We start from the raw sequence: 21,045 nt of genomic DNA on the forward strand, positions 1-21,045 counted from the left end.
AAAAAAAAAAAAAAAAAAAAAAAAAAAACACCAGACAGCGTCATCAAAACAAGTCTACACTCCAGCCAACTCTCTCACTTTCTCTCTCAAGAGTCAAGAATTAAGTCACTTTATTAGCACGGTAAAAGACTTTACATTGCCAGAGCATTGGTAACATTAAATTACACACATACACATTTACACACATTCACACGCAATTAAATTTTTTTTAAAGTTTGATAGAATAATAGCAATAAAAGAAGAAGAAAATACACAATGATTTGTCTGAGCATTCTGTATATTTTTACAGTGTTGATGTTATTGTGCGGTCCGTGGTCCTGTGACCAGACTTGGCTGGAGCTTGCTGAGGTTGCTCCGAGCAGGTGTGGGAGTTTATGGCATCAGATTGAAGTCTTTTTTCATGGATTGTGAAATGGGGAAATAATGTTTCCCTAAAGTGTGTATAATTATTGCATGTTGGTGAAAAATTCTTAAAAAGTTCTGTTTCCACTACATTTAGTGGGCAGTTAGTCTTCTTTTGGTAGCCAGGTGTGTGTGTGTGTGTGTGTGTGTGTGTGTGTGTGTGTGTGTGTGGCCGTCTCTATGGCGAGGTTGTGTTCACCGAGTCTGTACATGGTCGGGACTTTTCTTAGTTTAGGGTCGGTCACTGTTCTCAGGTGTCCTGCCAGTTCATATTCTCTGTTTAGGGACAGATAACGTTCTCATTTACTTTACAGATCTGTTGCTCCTGTCCAGCGTTTTTAGATATTTATATATTCTTTTTGTGGTTTAATCGTTTGATTTGGTCTGTCTGGGCTGTTATTCTGGGGTTTGGCTGGACATGTTTTGGATTGTCAAGTCAGCTCTAAGACCAGCTCGCTGAGGAGGCTTCTCTCTGGGGTTAGCTTGGTATCTCGGCGCTTCGTGATGGAGAGTCACGCTTTTTTTATTTTAATTATTAGCGGGTCCTAATTCTGCTCTGCAGGTACTATTTGGAGCTTTTCATTGTACTCGTAGTATACGTTTATATTTTTGCGTCCGTATTGGTCGTTAAACTCTTGGTTTGTGAGCGGACCCCAGACCTCGCAGCCGTAGAGCGCGGTGGGAATGATTTTCAGCCGGATTCTGATCGGGATATCAATTTTGATATTCTTCTTAACAGCGTAAAAAGCTCTTTGTGCTTTTCCTCTCAGGTCGTTCAACGTTCAAGTTCAAGTGGTTTTATTGTCATTTCAACCATATACAGCTGGTACAGCACACCGTGAAACGAAACGACGTTCCTCTAGGACCACGGCGCTACATAAAACAGCACACTAACCACATGAGACGACACAGAGCTCAAGAAGATCTACGCGAGTTCGCAGCCTTATTGACGTTTCCTGTGTCGTCGATGTTCATACCGTTCTGAGCGTGTTCAAGGGCCATGTTGTGTAATTTGAAGTTATGATGTTGGTCTTTTTTGGAATATCGTTATTTTAGTCTCTTTTTTGGGGTTAATTGACAGAGCCCCTGTCTCACAAAAGGTGTGCAGCAGGTCTAGATGCTGCGGTAGACCTTCTTCTGTGGGTGACAGCAGCACCAGATCATCTGCTCTCTCTCCCGCTCTCTCTCTCTCTCTCTCTCTCTGTCTGTCTTGTGTGGTTCTCTCCAATTAAGACCCCTCATGCACTTGGATGTTTCCTTGTTATGTCTTACATTCTGCATTTCCCTAGTGACCGCTGTGCAATCACCGGTACTGGCTTCATCATGCACTCTCACATTCGGTACTCAGTTTAAAAAGCTCACGTTATAAACCGCTTCTAAAGTAGTCATCAGTATAGAGTAAAATCATAGACTGGTAGTAGTTGAATTACGTGGATTCATGCTCACGTGGTTCGTTTTCTCGGATAGTGGCGTGAAGGTCGTGAGTTTGAATCCTATGAGCGAGCCGCTGTTAGATCCCTGAACGAGGCCCGTAATCATCATCATCATCATCACCGCTAAAAATGTCCTCTTTTGTTCATTTAAAGGTGCATCAGTTAAGATTAATCTCTTTTATTTCATGGTCTCTGACGGTTAGGTGGGTTCGACATTTGAATGATTCCCACCTGTGTTCATGAAGCTCCGCCCCCAGGATCTTAGGTGGCCTGTGTACTGTAGTGTCTATGAAATGACGAGAGGAGGCGCATCCATACACAAACGTGCTTTCTGAACCGGGAGTCAGCTTTCCAAACGGGTTTTCTCAGGGTCTTTATACACTTTTGCTAAGGCCATGGCTTAATCCATTGTTGTTGTTGTTGTTTTTATGTTTTTATGTTGCACTATTGCACCTTTAAAATTATAAAGCGCGATAAAACCTATTTTTTTTCTAATTGTCTGAATAATTGGGAGAATTGTTATTTTAACATGAAGCAAAATAATGATGGAATAATAACGTTTTAGCCATTGTGCAGCCTTATGTACAGTGTGCACGTGCACACACACACACACACACACACACACACACACACACACAGAATGGCATGTACTCCACAGCTCTCTGCTGCTTCAAGATGGTGCCACGTCACAAGCTGACTTGGCTTCATGTCAGAGAATACGAATGAAAAGAGAGAATGAGTGTGTGTGTGTTTTTGTGTGTGTGTGTGTGTGTGTGTGTGAGTGAGAGAGAAATAGAGAGACAGCCCGGTAGGGAAGAACGCTCCCATCAATTTATAAAAGACAAAAGGCCGAAAGCTGCGTGTCGGAAATGAAATCGCCTCGGTCACAAAAGCACGGCTCTGACAAATTCAAATAGAGTGCTAGCAGAAGAGCCAAGGAGGGTAAGAAACACCTGGAACAACACACACACACACACACACACACACACACACACACACACACACAGAGTTATCCGCTGTCACGGCATATCATAGCTTCAAACAGCTTTCAGCCACTTTCACAAACCATTTCTTCCTAAATTAAATTGTTTCATGTGAATTTGTCATAACCCATAAAATAAAAATATACATGGGGTTATATTACTCAGGGTCAAAGGTCAATTCTGTGGTTTCTCCCTAACCACTGTGCAATGCTGGCTGTATCATAAACTTCTTCATTCTTTAGTGCTGTTTTTTTTTTAAGAAAGAAGGAAGAAAGGAAGGAAGGAAGGAAAGTAAAACAAGGAAACAGTAAATAAGAAGAAAATAAAGGAGTGAGAATTTTTAAGAAAGAAAGAAAGAAAGAAAAGATGGACATGCGAGTGAAAGAAAGGAAAGAAAGAACAAAAATAAATACATGTGAAAGAAAGAAAGAACTTCACAATATTTTTAGCCTCATATGTAGGATTAATTGAAAAGAAGAGCAAGAGAGTGAGAGTGAGTGAGTGAGTGAATGAGTGAGAGAGTACATGAGTGAGTGAGTGAGTGAGTGAGAGGGTGAGAGAGTGAGTGAGTGAGTGAATGAGTGAGAGAGTACATGAATGAGTGAGAGGGTGAGAGTGTGAGTGAGTGAGTGAGTGAGTGAGAGGGTGAGAGAGTGAGTGAGTGAGAGGGTGAGAGAGTGAGTGAGTGAGTGAATGAGTGAGTGAGTGAGAGTGAGTGTGAGTGGGTGAGAGAGTGAGTAGCAGAGTGAGTGAGTGAGGGAGTGAAATAGTGAGTGAGAGGGTGAGTGAGTGAGTGAGTGAGTGAGTGAGAGTGTGAGTGAGTGAGAGGGTGAGTGAGTGAGTGAGTGATTGAGAGTGTGAGAGAGTGAGTGAGTGAGAGGGTGAGAGAGTGAGAGTGAGTGGGTGAGAGTGAGTGAGAGAGTGACTGAGTGAGTGAGAGAGTGAGTGAGTGAATGTGTGAGAGAGTACGTGTGAGTGAGAGGGTGAGAGAATGAGTGAGTGAGTGCGTGAGTGAGAGTGAGTGAGAGGGTGAGTAAGTGAGTGAGAGGGTGAGAGAGAGAGTGAGTGAGTGAATGAGTGAGTGTGTGACAGAGAGAGTGAGAGGGTGAGAGAGTGAGTGAGTGAGAGGGTGAGTGAGTGAGTGAGTGAATGTGAGAGTGAGTGAGAGACAGAGTGAGCGAGAGAGTGAGAGAGTGAGTGAGAGAGAGTGAGTGGCAGAGTGAGTGAGTGAGTGAAAGAGTAAGTGAGAGAGTGAGTGAGAGAGTAAGTGAGAGAGAGTGAGAGAATGAGAGAGTGAGTGACAGAGAGAGAGAGTGAGTGAGCAAGAGAGAGAGAGTGAGTGAGTGAGTGAATGAGAGAGAGAGAGAGAGTGAGTGAGAGACAGAGAGAGTGAGAGAGAGAGTGAGAGAGAGTGAGAGAGAATGAGTGAGAGAGAGAGAGGATTTGGTAGAAAGTGTGTGTGGCTGCACTACAGGATCGTTCGCAGTTCTGTAGCAGCTCTGTGCTGAGGCTCAACTCTGCCTCGACTCTGCCTTGACTCTGCCTCGACTCTGCCTCGACTCTGCCTCTGCTGTCACTCTCTGGAGTAAAGTCTCTGGCAGATGAACGGCAGTAAATGTGAAAGTAAATCGTTCCTGCCAGACTGTTTGTGGCTGTGTGTGTGAGCATCACTCTGTCCAGCACAACACACTCCTGTGCACTGAGAAACACTGCAAAAGTCTGTTTTGAAGTTGACGCGTCAGTGATCGGACAGTGTCTACTCCACCTGTACTGGTTGACGCGTCTAATCACAGGTCTGATTGCTGGTATAAATGGATCCTCTATTACTGCTCGGTTGAAACCCAAAATATCTGCTAACAGCGCATATGCTTGAACACGCACCTAAGTGCGAAAAATCTACTAATGTTCCTTGGTGACAGATGCATTCCAGAGGGAAAGCGGAAAGCGAGCTTTTCAAATAGAGGAAATGACTCTATCCTGAACGTAAACACACCCACACACGCACATATACATATACACACCTGGGTGCTGAAAAGCCACAGACATGCGTCTTTAAAAAAAAAAAATCCCATAACTCATGGCAGGATAGAAAGCGGTTAGAGTGCAGTATAGTGAGGACTCAAACTGATATCCGGCAATTACGCGAGACAAATACGTTATATGGACTTGATTTAAGAGGAGAGTGCTGAGGGGACGCCGAAGTTAAATCCAGTTCATATTCTCCCTGACAGGACATGGCAACCCGTAACACCCCTAAGCAGGATAATATGCTTAGCATTCCTTCACTTCCCGCTAAGAAACCCGATACGTGCGTATCATGGTTACGAGCCCGGGTGTACGCTTCCAGACACAATAACGGAAAAAGAGTCTAGCCAAACAGCTAGTGAGTTGCTAAGGCTAACCAGTGGATATTAGCATCGGTGGATAAACCCGTGAGCTAATTCTGAATAGCGAACGTAGGCCGACGGTAATGGATCCGAGGTAGAAAGGAAAAGCCTTGCAGGGAAAGGGTGATATCTTTACATGGCTACACATTAGCTACAGTAGCAATCCCTGGTCTTCTACACACTAACGTCTCCATGTCCTAGCGCCACGTTCCACTCCCTTGGCTACTTCTTCTTGGAACAATCCATGTTGCTGGGGTGTAGAGTCTAATTCCAGATAATTCCTCTGGCTTTGCCAAAATTCTTCAGTAGTAACTCTTCAGGGAAGCAGCAATGACAAGTCCATTAAACACTATTACATTCGAAAAACAGCAGTTTGTTCATCCCAGAATCGTGAGCTTGCTGGATAGAAAACCAAATACGCATTCATTCATTCATTCATTCATTCATTCATTCGTCTTTATCTTGCGCAGGGTTACGGTGAATTCCAGATCCTATCCCAGGAAAACTAGCACTGTTTTCAGGGGAGTTGGAGGAAACTGGAGAGCATGATGAAAACCCACATGGACACCCCGTGTCCAAATGGGTTTCTTCCAGGTTCTCTGGTTTCCTTCCAAAGGCAAGCTGTAGGTAGCTACACTAACCTGCCCTTAGGTGTGAATGAGTAAATATACACGGTGCCCTGAGATGAACCGGTGTCCCATCCAGGAGGTATTCCCGCCTCACGGGATACACTCCAGATCCACCATTACCCTTCCCAGGATAAAGCAGTTACTGAAGATGAATGGCTGACTGAAACCTGCGCAGATCTTCACCTTGAATATAATAAAGCTGAACCTCACTCATCGAAACGCTGAAACAAAAACTCTTAGTGCTAGAATGAGTCACGAATCGCCCCAAAACTCACTGCAAAGGTGTCAACATTTTGCAAGTATAAGCAAGTCCAAGTCTTTTAGCCTGAAGTATCAAAACGAGTCTCATGTATTATATATCAAGTCCCAAGTCAACAAGCCAAAGTCAAGTCAAGTCCCAGGTTTCTTTTTTCTTTTCTTTCTTTTTTTTTTTTAACCAACGTAACGCCTTCGACCTATTCATTTATATCAGTTACATGTACAAATACACCGAGAGAAACACAATACGCCGGTGTGTTCTTGTTTGGCATTGTTTAGCACACGCAGAATACACAGACATAAGCCTCTGCCCATGGCTCACAGTGTGTCTGATACTTATTGTACACCTATCTGGCCACAAGCCTCAGAATCGTTTACACATTTATTGCAAGTATTATTTTCGTGAGCAGCATGGGGTCTGAGCAGCTTTTGTTTTGATGTTCATTAGGAGGCATCCGCTAGACTGCCGAGATTACACTTGCTTCAAATGACGTTACTTATTGTCGATCTGTTCTGAAGAGATTTAGCGAGCTGAGCTAGATAAGACAAATCTAGCTGAGGTAATGATAGTCATTAAAAACTTTTAAGACTACTTTCACATTTGGCTTCTTTTTTTTTTTTTTTTTTTAAACTGCATATTGTAACCATAACAACTCGATTACCAGAAAATGGTCTGCACTTATATAGCGCTTTTATCCATTCACACACACACACTCACACACCAATGGTAGCAGAGCTGCCATGCAAGGCGCTAACTTGCCATCGGGAGCAACCTGGGGTTCAGTGTCTTGCCCAAGGACACTTCGGCATGTGGAGTCACGTGGGCCGGGAATCGAACCGCCAACCCTACGATTAGTGGACAACCCGCTCTACCACCCGATCCACAGCCGCCCCGTACCAGTAGTATTTGATTTATTCTTTTCAGTAATGCAGATGAAATAAAGATTGAACTCTGGTGATGAGGAGGTTGTTAGTCTTTGCTGTATCTATCACACACGTGTCCCAGTGAACGTCCCCAAAACAGACAAGCACTCATTTTTAGTTGGAATATTGAAAAGACAAGACAGTCTTGTTTAGATTAACAAAACATTTATTTTCACCCACACTTTGTTCTCCATGTTTTTTTTCCTCACATGCACCCCAACTGCTGGATAAACCCCAGTAGAAACCATCACAGAACCAATAGAAACCATTACCATTATTGGTCCATAACGGTATCCACTCGACATAACATGCCACCAATAGAAGGCAACAAATTACCAGTAGAGATCCACAATGACCATTACAGTTTCCATTAAAACCAATACAATTCCCATTATAACCATTAAACCCATTATAAATTCTATGAGGGTTTCTATTGTGAGTGTTTTTTTATTCCCCCCCCAAGTGTGTTTCACATTACTCAACAGTTTTCTGAAAACTTTCTGGAAGTGCTCAAGTGTGAGCGCAATCCACTTTACTTTGAATAGGATTACACATAACCTAGCGGTTGAGAAACAAGTGTGAAAGTGGCCTAAAGGGTCGACTCCACCCAAACATAATGAATGTCTCCATACCTTAAACAAAACAAAGCTTGTGAAATGAAAAAACAAAGCTACACCGAAGCTTTCCTGTTTAAAACCTCGAGGGAATTTTCAACCCGGAGCGGGAAAAGTGTGTGCCACGCTGATGATGTCAGATACCAGTGATTGGTTAACAGGGGCATGCCCTACTTGAAGAACTCATCACATTCCTTTGTTTCCTTTACTTGTTTAATTAAAACCGGTTTCTTTTGAGGATAGCAACCATGCAAATGAGACAGCAGCATGCAGGTCCCAACTAGCCTTGACCTTGTCCCAACTGGCCCAGTTTTTGACGTTCTTGCTTCACTGATCTGTCAGGAGAACATGTCCCACAACGCAAACAATAGTAAAAAAAAAAAAAAGTCCCAGCCATGTTACTTCACTTCACACATCCTTTTTAATTTTGTCCCTCTGGGTTTTCCGTAGTAGCGGCTTCAGCGAGGACCTGGCAGAGTTCCACTTGCTAACGGCACGGTGCCTTCAGGTTAGTGTCTGGATTTCACCACCTCCGTGAAAGGCAGTCTAAACACACATAACGCAGAAGTGCGGCTGGACACACACACACACACGTACCTAAACACACATAGCTGGGGAATGAAGCACGACATCTGGCACGCTGCCACCGAGCTATAATCACATCTGTGCAATTCTATATAGAGGGGTGGCGAATGTGCAAAATGATGCATTCAGACAGAACCCGAGTGCGTCCAACGTGTTTACAAGAAGACTCCATAAGAACGGCTCTCTTGTGTAACTCTGGAAGCTGAAATTTTTCTGACAGCTCTCTGAGTTCACAGATTATCATGTCAAGTCGATGTTTCCTAATACGGCTAATTCCACAGAGGTTCGGTTTGCTTCTGAAGCTAAGCGTTTAAAAAAAAGTGCCATTTTACTTGTATGGAGTCATTTCTTAGCAATTTCCGACATGTATCTGAGGAAAATGTGGATATTCCTGACATTTCTGTCCTGTTTCCACTATCACTGTGCCCTCTGTCTTTGTTCATATATGAGACATAACACATACGCGCTAGCTAACTAGCCCGTGCTTACTGTATACGCGTAGCGCTGCTTTTTATTCCTAAAAAGTTCCGCAAATTGTTGACGAACTCACCATATTCAGCTAAAGCTAATTATTTCAAACCAATCAAGCGCTCGTAAAGGTTTTTATGGCTAGCTAACGAGAGACTAGCGTCAAAAACTGTAGTATTCATCATCTCAGAAGTTCCTGAGGTAAATTTTCTGACTAAAACCAAGTTTACACGTTATATTCCCGACGCTCGCCTTCATTCCAGGATCACTTCACGTTTCTGGTAAAAAAAGAAAGGATTTTTAAAAAAAGATTTGTGGAAAATATTTGACACTTAGCACACAAATAGCTGCATTCCGCTATTTAAGCAAACAAATGAGCACTGTTACTAGTTTGTACGCACTGCTGGCTGAAGTTTGCTGAGCACTTTCTTTCTGTAGCGTTTACTACTTTTTTAAGACAGTTGTGACACTATTAAGTTGACATTTCTCAGTAAAACGTTCGGCTAGTTCACGCTAACGCTAAGTTTAATTATAGCGCAATTCCCGTCATATTAAGGAAAGTTCTCTGAGGAAACCATTGACGTCGACAGTCGTGTGTGTGCGGGTCTTATTTTCTGTCACACCGCTTTTACATTGTCCGCAACTATTACGCTAGCTAACTCTTCCGCTAGCCTCGGCCGTTATCTAGCCCACGCGCCATATCTTCCGCATCAACTGGTTGCCTAGCAACACCAGTTTCCAGGTTTTAACCACCGTAGTATTACGCTGCAATCCCCGCGTTTAACTGTTCTTCACACGTTCCTGCAACGGCAGCACAACTGCACGTTTAATCGTTCTGCATTCCTCGTTTTATTTCCGCGCTGTGCTGCAACCTGCGGCAGCCGAGCGCTCAGAAAAGAGAACGAGAGCGAAAACAAGAGAGAGTGAGAGAGAGAGAACCACAGGAATGCCTACATCAGCAAGATTAATGTTAAGTGCGTTAAAGACACACAAACTCTCTTTCTCACACACAAACACACACACACACACACAAACACACACTCTCTTTCCCTCCTGTGCGCACATTTCCCTTTGCTCGGTGCCTGGCGCGGTGCCACTCATTCTTCTCGTTAAGCGTCTACGGCTGCAGCCTATAAGTAAATAAACAGTGATCCCTTCTCCACCCCACCCGAAACCACCTTCTCCCTCTCCGCACTCGTTTAAAAAACCGCTCTCCCTCCCTCTGCTCGTTTAGAAACCACCATCCCTCCTTCCACTCCTTTATAAACTGCCGTCCACCCCTACGCTCATTTACAAAACCACCATCCCTCTCTCCACTCGTTTAAAAGCCACCGTCCCCTCCCTCGAGTTCGCATCCATCCAACTGCACCGCCTGAGGGAGGTTTGGAAAGGGAGGAGGTGGGTGGTGGTGGTGGTGGTGGTGCTGGTGGGTGGGGGGGGGGGGGTTAAGTAAGGGGGTAGTATGCGGGATGTAATGCGCTCCATCAGATAGAGTTTAGCTTGTGTACAACATTCCGCAAACACGAAGCGTTCCAAGCCGGAGAAAGTGAGACTCGAATGAATGATTACAGATTACACTCTGTTTAGCATGCAGATTATTCGGCCTCTCCGTCCGTCCCGGCTAATGCGCTCTGACTTTAAACGCCGATCCGGAATTGCCTACATGTGTGGATGTTCATCTGCTATTACGGTTTATTTGAAAGATAATCATCGCGGAGGTCCTCTGGGATTAAGTATCATTATCAGATAATCCACGGCACACCTGGACCTGATTAGAAAACGATCCTACATCAAACTCGACGACTCGGAAGAGCAGCGCTGGAACTCGGCCTCGGGCTCGGAGTAAAGCTGCAAATGCGAGCTGTTATTATGACGTTTACAGACTTGTACGACAGCGAGCGACATATGCGCCGGCGACCTCTGGACACGCGCCGTGGAGTGAGATGTCATGCTTTTAATTATCGCTGCCGTGGTCTCGAGAGACGTGTGAGGAAAAGCGCCATCCGACATTTCTGTTCATTCTATACACCTTCACCTACACACGGTGTGCAGGAATCACCTGAACGACCGGAACAACTTCGACCCTTACCTTCATACAAAAAAAAATAGATATAAAAATGAATTTTAGAAATAACTTTTGGACCATTAAAGTCTGTCATCAACATTCTATTCTACTCTATTCTTCTCAATTCTGTTGTACTCTATTCTAGTCTGTTATTCAATTCTGTTCTTCAAATCGATTGTACTCTATTCTATTCTTCTATTCTAGTCTATTGTTCAATTCTATTCTTCTCTGTTATTCAGTTCAGTTCTTCAAATCGATTGCACTCTATTCTATTCTAGTCTATTGTTCAATTCTATTCTTCTCTGTTATTCAATTCTGTTCTTCAAATCGATTGTATTCTACTCTATTCTTCTATTCTAGTCTATTGTTCAATTCTATTCTTCTCTGTTATTCAATTCTGTTCTTCAAATCGATTGTATTCTACTCTATTCTTCTATTCTAGTCTATTGTTCAATTCTATTCTTCTCTATTATTCAATTCTGTTCTTCAAACTGATTGTACTCTATTCTATTCTAGTCTATTGTTCAATTCTATTCTTCTCTATTATTCAGTTCTGTTCTTCAAATCTATTGTATTCTACTCTATTCTTCTATTCTAGTCTATTGTTCAATTCTATTCTTCTCTGTTATTCAGTTCTGTTCTTCAAATCGATTGTACTCTATTCTATTCTAGTCTATTGTTCAATTCTATTCTTCTCTGTTATTCAATTCTGTTCTTCAAATCGATTGTATTCTACTCTATTCTTCTATTCTAGTCTATTGTTCAATTCTATTCTTCTCTATTATTCAGTTCTGTTCTTCAAATCTATTGTATTCTACTCTATTCTTCTATTCTAGTCTATTGTTCAATTCTATTCTTCTCTGTTATTCAGTTCTGTTCTTCAAATCGATTGTATTCTACTCTATTCTTCTATTCTAGTCTATTGTTCAATTCTATTCTTCTCTATTATTTAGTTCTGTTCTTCAAATCTAGTGTAATCTACTTTATTTTATTATTCAGTTCTATTCCTCCATTCCACGGCACTCTATTCTATTCTTCTTATTCGAGCCTATTGTTCAATTCTATTCCATTCTTTGAATCGATTGTTGTCTATTTTATTCTAGTGTTATCGTTCAATTCTGTTGTTATGACGCTACTCTACTCTATTTTGTTGTTCTATCTGAATCTATTCAAATCTTTTCTATTATTCTATTCTGTTATTCTTCTCCATGAATCTACTCCATTGTTCTCCTCTATTCAATTCTGTTGTGGTCTTGTCTAGTCTAATACTCCATTCTGATATTATTCTTCCATTCTGCTGCTCTCTATTCTATTATTCTGTTCTAGTCTATTATTCAGTTCTGTTCTCCTCTATTATTCAATCCTATTCCATTCTTTGAATCTATTGTTCTCCGTTTTATTTTTATTATTCAGTTCTGTTCTATTCTATTCTTCCCTTCTACTGCAATTCCATTCTATAGTTCGAATCTATTGTTCTCTGTTTTATCTTATTTATCACGCAGTTCTGTTGTTATGCTGCTCTACTCTGTTTTATTATTCTATCGGAATCTACTGCGAATAGAATAGATTTTCCTTTCTACTATTCTATTCTACTCTTCTTCTCTATTATTCTCCTCCTCTCAATTCTATTCTACTCTATTCTGGACTAACGTTCCGTTCTGATATATTCTTCCATTCTGCTGCTCTCTATACTATTCTTCTATTCTGGTGTACTATTCTTCAAACCTATCGTATTCTATTTCTTCTAATATTCAGTTCTAATCTATTGTGCTACTCTGCTCGATTCTATTCGAATCTATTCAAATATTTTCTACAATTCCATTCTATTATTCTCTCTATTATACTCAAATCTATTCCACTCTGTTTTAATCTATTATTCACAATTCGATTCTATTCCTCCATTCTACTGCACTCTATTCTATTCAACTATTCTCGTCTATTATTCACTTCTATTCTGTGAATCCACTGTTCTCTCTATTTTATTCTATTATCCAGTTCTATCGTACGACGCTACTCTACTCTATTTTGTTGTTCTATTTGAATCTATTCCAATCTTTTCTACTCTTATTATTTCTATCATTATGATCTACTCTGTTATTCTCCTCTACTCAATTCTATTGCTAAACTGTGTTCTACTGTAATTCCACTACTGTATTCTTTTATTCGATTTCATTGTACTCTACCGTTCCATTCTATTCTACTATTATGTTATTCTTCTCTATTATTCTACTCAATTATTCTATTCTGTTGTTTAACTCTGTTCTACTTCGCTCTATTACGTTCTTCTCTATCATTCCATTCTACTGTCTTATTCTTTTCTATTCTACTCTGTTGATCTAATCCATTACTCTGTTGTACAATATTACTCCACTATCCCATTGCCGTATTCAATTCTCCATGAAGTTTTAGTCTGTCGTAGCTCAGTAGAACTTGAGTTTATCGCGTATGAACGTTTGATCAACAGGATCGTAAAGATGCTACGTTGTAAAACACGTCCCGAAACCAAAAGCGGCTTCTTATCGTACAGTGTCAGCGTCTGAGGTTAGTCTTTTGTGCTCCGTGTCCAATCAGAATGCAACACTTTCACACCCATGTTACAAGGCTGCTACTGGATGGGACATTGGGACATTTTGTCTTGTCTTTTTCAATTTAAAACAGCAGCTGAAACTCCAGAACATCCACACACAAAAGATTCTGCTGCTCCTGTCATTTTTAAATTGCTACTGTGCAAAGCAGTCAGATCTCCAGTACAGGAATTTGTGTATAAGTAAAGGGCTACACATCCCAGCAGCTCTCGGTGTGTACAATATATAATAACCTGTAAACAGCGCTCTCTGGCAGCTACTCTGGCGGCTCGTCCTCTAAGTTCACGTCAGGTAACGCTATTGTACATTACGCAACGGCGTGGCGATATTTCCCCGACAGATGGAGAGGTGCCAGCGAACGCTTATCTACTGACCGAGCTGTGCACTTTGGACTAAAGGTCAGGAGAACGATCCTGTCTGGAGAGACACGCACAACAGGACATATGGTGCCACCCGGACACAACACTTCACCACTGTCACTGGAAAACGGCCAAAATAAGATGCAGAGATTTAAAAAAAAAAAAAAAAAAGAGAGAGAGAGATATCTTATATATTCAAATTGGCAAATCGTGCATTCTATTTAAGTCTCTTTTAGTGCCGGCCTTTTTAGACACACATCACAGGGATGACTGAACTATATTAGTCTTTCTGGTATGGATGACTTAAAACAAGCTGTCCACACATCTAACACATACAGACACACACACACACACACACACACCCATAGGACAGAAATAAATGACCTTGGATGTGTTCTATCAATACAAAAGTACTGATCGTGCTAGTGTGTACACATATACACACACACACACACACACACCATTTATTTGCCAAAATCAGACCGTTGCATCATACTGTCACAAGTCGTGTCAGTTAACAAGCGACTCCAACTTATTTTACATTCCTCTGCTCATTTTTCTGTTTATTTCCCACGGGCAGAAGACGTGGACAGAGTTACATAGTGAAAGATCCCACAGGCCCCACGGACAAAACGCGCCCGAGCATCGTGCGCGGTCCAGAAAGTGGCTTTTCCATGTAACTTCTAAGGAATTGACAAATCGAAAACAGAAAAGTTACGAGACGCAGGAGGATTGTGTGGAATTGCGGCAACAGCGTCCCAAAACCAACTCCGGTTACTGGAGTCCGGGACAAAATATGAGCTGTTATGAAAGGATCTATTATGACATGGTTCCACACACTGAAGTGATTAGGGGTTCTGTGGTTATGTAATGCGCGCGTGTTTGTGTGTGTGTGTGCGTGTGTGTTAGGGAGCTAATACATGAGCTCTTTGCTCATATGTAGAGCAGCTACCATGGCTAAAACACACAGGTTTGGGGGTGAGTGGATCATCATGGGTGGACGTAATAATAGCATCATATACAACAGAAACGGAATACGTTGCGATACGTTATTGATTTATTTCCGAAATGCCGCCGTGCTCTTGAATTCTCGATTCTGACCGGTTGCTCCATTTTCTATAGGAGCAGCTCTGAAAGAAGTCCCGGCCGTAATCCTATTCGCGGATTAATATCGGTGCGCTCATTCGAATACGTTAACTAGCATGGAGAGTCGTACGTTCGGAAGCTACACAAGCTTACCTAAGGTTAATACTAAGCTTATGTGTCATTTATGGAAGGAGTCTCCAGTGTCAGGAGGTTTTCCACCACACATTCAGTTTCTTTTCGTCTTATCAAACTTCAAAAGACAACAGTAAACGTACCTATAAACGGACGCAGAGTACGCAGTGTCCTTCTTTGATAAACTGAAATTTATAATTGTTGGTAAATTGCTGTGGTGATAAAAAGTAATGAAACACTTTGTGACATGTTGTTATTGGAAAAGAATTCACTCCGAGGTGGTAAAAAAATCACATCGCCCCGTCAGTGATCATTCTCCTATAACGGCACGCTATATCCGTGGCTTAAATGTATGTACAGACACGTGAGTGTGTGTTTCGAATACACACGGATAACTTTTTCCGACCCCAAGCGTGCTGGAAATTCCCTTCTCTAGTTTAGTTAGCTACAAGGCGAATGTAACTAACAAGCTTGGCTTGGATTTCCTCATTTGTAAGTCGCTTTGGGTAAAAGCGTCAGCTAAATGAATAAATGTCAAATGCAAATGTAAGTAAATAACTTCCACTTTCGCATACCAGCACAAGACATTCATAATGTTCTGACGCGGCCTTTGCCGGTGCTTTTCGGTTCACTTCCTGACTCCTCGGTATATAAACACACCTGGATCTCTGAATGGTCTTGCCATGTCTTGCCAAGTCTTGCCAACCATTCCAGACTTCTAAGTTCTGAGCCTTGCTTCTCCACTGATCCTCCACCTTTCTTAGATTGTCCTTCGGCCTCGTTGTACCGTGAGTACTCGTGTTTTCAGTGCAGCCTGTTATGAACGACAATGATTTGAATACTTGGATTTTGTATTAAAGCGCCCATCACATGGATCCTCTCTCTCTCTCTCTCTCTCTCTTTCTCTCTCTCTCTCTTGGAGTCTGGTCAGTTGTGCAAACAGAAAGCCTAAATCCTAACACATTTGCTTCACAAGACATCATTTGGCAAATTTGTTCAATTTGCCTCTCAGCTTCATAAAATAATGGAATACTGGCTGAGCAATTATATTCAGAGTTGTTCCTAAAATAAATAAATAAATAAATAAAGCGCATACATTTCACTCTTCCATTAACTTGTTAAAAAAAGATTTTGTAAGATTTTAAAATGACAACTGTAATGATGAATTTAAAAATCTCGTCTCGGAGATTTAGGGTCACGGATTAGTGACCGGCGCTCGCTAACTTAAGATGACTTGCATTTGGAGGGTTTTTCACCCCCCCCCCCCCCCCCCAAAATCCCGTGCGCATTTTAGAAAACCTGTAGCCTAAGTACATCAGTCTTGGGTCATCCGGTGCTCGAGCTTGAATGAGCCAACAGAGGCTTATCTGATGATGAATGAGAAATGAAATCATCACACGGAAACATCTGAACCGTACGAGAAAGCACAGCTGTGATTTAAACAAATAAGGCATTCGAGCGCTGGTTTGGCAGGGCGTTTGTCCTCGACCAGGCTTCGATTTCATTACTGTAATTCCATAAGCTTTGCATTTTCACATTAGATAGTCGAGCGTGATCAGAGGGGGAAATCGAAACAAACTCCACATGAAAAGAAATCTTGGGGCATCGTAATGAGGTACAAGATTAAATTGCTCCTGCCAACGAGCGGAGCGGCACCGTGAACGGAAAAATCCGTCACTTCTATTCAACACTATTCAACGCGCTCTTCATTTAGCGTATAATATCTAACTTTATAAGGATAACTTCAAATCACCTTAGTTAAAGGTTAATATAAACAGAGTCATTTAACTTCGGTAATTTAGTATGTGGGGTTTTTGTTTGTTTTGCAAATAACAATAAGGTGAATTTTGTCGACTGAATTTGACACTTTTACGCTTGTAATTTTTTTCACAATTGATTACATTCTGTTTTTAAATTTAATCAATTGATCTGAATTGTAAAAAAAAAAAAAAAAAAAAAGGATATCTCACTTGTTCTTAAACGTTCCTTGGATATTTTCCTATATTTTTTTAAAATAAGAAATACCAGCAATTTTTGCGTTTTCCTTCTTTCAGCTGCAGATTAAATGGCTAAAATTCCTCAAAGTTTGTTGATTTTCCTGCTCAAACACAATAAGTCTGGTCACGTGTGTAACAGCAAGAACATGACCACCCTGACAGTTGGTCACCTTGTCACCCTGGTCATGACCACCCTGACCGAATAATCACCGATCACCATTGTTACCAACGACCAATCACCGATCACTATTGTTTCCATTGACCAATCACCGATCACTATTGTTTCCATTGACCAATCACCGATCACTATTGTTTCCATTGACCAATCACCGATCACTATTGTTACCATCGACCAATCACTGATGACTACTTTCCCATCGACCAATCACTGATGACCGCTGTTCCTATCGACCAATCACTTATGACTGCTGTTCCCACTGACCAATCACTGACCACCATTGTTCCTATAGCTCAATCATTGACCACCACTGCTCCCATGAATATATTTATTTCTTTGTATTTGTATTTATATATTCACTTTGTTCTTTTGTTTTAAACTCTTATGCTGATGATATTTACAGTAATAAAAGGGGATTATCCCACTTGTAACCATTTGTAAATATGTAAATGTTTGTGGTGCTGTGCCCAAAGAATTCTTCTTTCTATATGAAATCATTTCTAATCTATTATTCTCTGTTCAGACAAAACACAATGCTGTCTTCAGAAAAAAAAAAATTTCCATTTAACATAATTTGTCATTTGATATGCAGATGACCATGACGAATCAAAGGTTATGCAAATCTCTGACGTCACCTAACGACTTTTTTGCGCGTGCCTTAGCTACATCTGAAGAGAGCTGGCGACACCGCTTCTCTCCCAGCACAGCACAGCGCACAGATCAGAGTTTAACGCTGGCTCGAGCCTCACGCTGAAAGCTGAGTTTGAGAAGCCAGTGCGTGCAGCACACTCATGAGCATTAGATCATACTTGATCCATTTTCACCCAAAGACATTGTGCATGTAGGTCAGGTGTCTGGTCAGGAGAAAACTGTCTGCGTCTGCATGCATGGCGACTGCAGGACTCAGGACTGTGCTCTAAGCTCTCCTTGCGCGTAAACGTGGCCTGAAGTGAGCTGAGCCAAAACCTGCGATCCGCGCCGCGGCCACTGAGCACAAAGACGCCATTCATTAAGAAAAAAAAAAAAAAAAATACCCGAACTCCGTCCGAGACCCTGGCTGTGCTCCAAATCCCAAACTTCCAGCCTGTGCACTTGCATACTAACAAGTGGGTCTGGAAGGCTTCCTTGTACTTTCATTAAGTGAAAAAAGGGCAGAACGATTTACACATAATACACTGAGCGCGCGCTCTGGGTGTGCGTGACGCGTGTGCGCGCTCGCTAATTAATTTTAATTACATGGAGAGGGGGAAAAAAAATAATAAAAAAATACAAGGGGAAAGGATGTGCAACAGAGCACGCCATAGCTCATCGCTCTCTTTACTAACTCCTGATAAGTATGTACTGTATTTATATATATATATGACCGAGGTGTAATTATTTATCCACGCATAAAGACATCCATCTTTCTGTCGTCTTTTATTTCCCTAAATCACCCGCGATAGGATAATTTACCGCGCGCGCCTGAGTCAACACTTGATCTGGCTCCGCAGGCTCGCGCACTTCACATGTGTTGCCGCTTATTCTGTTGGAGTATTTACAGGACGTGCAATGTGGTGAGCAGAAGGCTAATTACACTGATTACCCAAGCACCTTGGGCGACGTTAGGTGTGTATAATCCATCAGCTGCCTTCTGCACAACCTGACGGGAAAAGCGAGGGAAAACCATGAGCAAACATTTTCAACAGAAACTGTATGTATGTCTGTGAGAGCCTGAAAAGAAACGAGGGCTTCTTGAGAAACACGGCTGTAAATGCAGAGTATTCACTGCAGGCACACTTTAGAGGAGGGGGGTGGGAGTTTCCAGGCAATAAAGCTGATTAAAACAATGAATCAATCAATCTTGTCATATCTCTAGGCTGCTGAAACAGTTTGATACAGTTTCAAGTTTTGTTTTTTTTTGTTTTTTTTGTTTTTTTTTAATACAAAATAAAAACAATTCCATACCAAACAACCCACGCGGCCTACTGTTCATAATAAATATTAATAATCCCATTTTCATGCAACGTCTCAGTGACCTGTAGCCTCCAGCACCACGGCCTGTAGGAAAATAAAACAGTTGCCAAAAACCTTAGGCTCTATGAAATGATGGAATAATAATTAAGAAAAAATAATGAAGGAAACCGTACAGGGGGAAAAAAAAAGGTTTAAATAAATAAATATAAAGTGATTTGCAAAAAAAAAGAAAGAAAGAAAGAAAAAAAAAAAAATAAATGTGTTATTATTTCTAAAATAAATGTCGAGACTGAGGCCTTACTGAGAAGCAAGCTTAATCCAAGTAAACTTTTGAGCCAAAGAGGAAAAGAGCCGAGTCGGAGTTTCCAAATAAATAAATAAATAAATAAATAAATAAATAAACAAACAAACTCTTCCTCGCGGACGGAGCGACGCTCTCTCTCTCTCTCTCTCTCTCTCTCTCACACACACACACACACACACACACACACACGCACAGCCTCCAGCTTTGTACTGATTATTTTAAAATACATACATATATACATAAATAATACAGATATAAATTCAATAGAACTCTAATAAGATGGCTGTTGTTTTTGCATTTTTGCTTTTGAGCTAAGATTCAGGACTAGGCCGCATGTAAACCCGTAGGCTATTACATTTAAATAAGGAAGGAAAGAAAGAAAGAAAGAAAGAAAGAGAGGAGAGGGAGTGAGAGAGAGAGAGAGAAATCACACTGATGAAAAAAAAATGCAATCGTTAAAATTAATTCAACTATATGCAAATTGAATTTGCATGTATGAGCTCAGTGTAGTTCTCTCTTATATAAATGACATCTTCATCCATACTTCCATCTTCATCATTTCCCGAGAATACTACATTTGGATATAAGAGATTAAAGCAAAAAAAATAATGTTGGGAATAAATAAAAAAAAGTTTATGAAAGAATTAAAAAACAAAAAAACAAACAAACAAAAAACACCTATAAATATTTATCACTGGAAGTGGAATTCTTCTTGAATTCTCTGATGAATAAAACCCAGATACAAATATGTGAATCATATCATATAGACCGTGCAAGCGTTCGAGCCAAGACACGAGTCAAAAACAACCCCAAAACAACACGATAATTTACGATCTTAACGCTGTTCAACACATTTACAATTTAGTTCAGTAAGAACACTCTGGTTCGGGATTTCAAACACAATCGATCCCAAGCTTTTTGCGAGTTTATTTGCTCAACCCACTTTGTAATACACAGCCTATTTAACTGCCGCACAAAAAAAAAAGAAAGAAAAAAATAAAGAAAAAAAGAGACAAAAATGTCCTGAGTAACAATTAGCAATATTTTTAGTTCTGTTTTGTTTACATTGCACAAATGTTCAGATGCAACATTTCACACGCTAACTCACACAAATCTTCACATGACACACAAAAAAATTGCGAATAAACAGATGATGTTCGTCCTGATGCCAAAATGTCAACAATATCATCATCATCAACAACAACAACAACAATAACAACCGCAGCTGCATGTTTTTAGGAGAATGCAGGTGCACTGGTGGAAAAAAAATAATAAATAAAGAGTTCAGATGAGTTAAAGCCGTTGAACTATTCTGCAGTTTGTCTTATCTGCTGCGATAAGCCGGGTGTAAAAAAAAGAAAAAAAAGAAAAAAAAAAGAAAAAAAAAACAGGGGGAAAAAAAACCCCGTGCATGCTGACAGCTGTTCATTCTGTCAGGCAGCATGGTCTTAGGTTTGATCAAAACCTTCAGACAAAACTAAAAACAAACAAACAACAAAAAAAAAAACAGTGCATTTAAATGTTGAAGAATTCCAGAGAGGAAAAAAAAAACCCGCAAATGAAAACTAAGCCGGTGTTTATATGAATCGGGCGAGGCGGCGTCCCAAATACGACATAACACGTCGAAACAGAGGCGCGCGAGCGAGCGTTCGGGATGTCCTAGTATTTTTCACATACTAGCCGAGTTTAATCGCGCGCGCGCG

General features: G+C 41.0%; 1 protein-coding gene across 6 annotated transcripts in view; it reads right to left on the reverse strand.

Annotated features, from left to right (window-relative positions):
• nfixa (nuclear factor I/Xa) overlaps positions 1-21,045 on the reverse strand; it is a 116,419-nt gene that overhangs the window by 79,643 nt on the left and 15,731 nt on the right. The window lies entirely within an intron of this gene.

The sequence above is a fragment of the Ictalurus furcatus genome, chromosome 26 (assembly GCF_023375685.1).
Source record: "Ictalurus furcatus strain D&B chromosome 26, Billie_1.0, whole genome shotgun sequence".
NCBI lineage: Eukaryota > Metazoa > Chordata > Actinopteri > Siluriformes > Ictaluridae > Ictalurus > Ictalurus furcatus.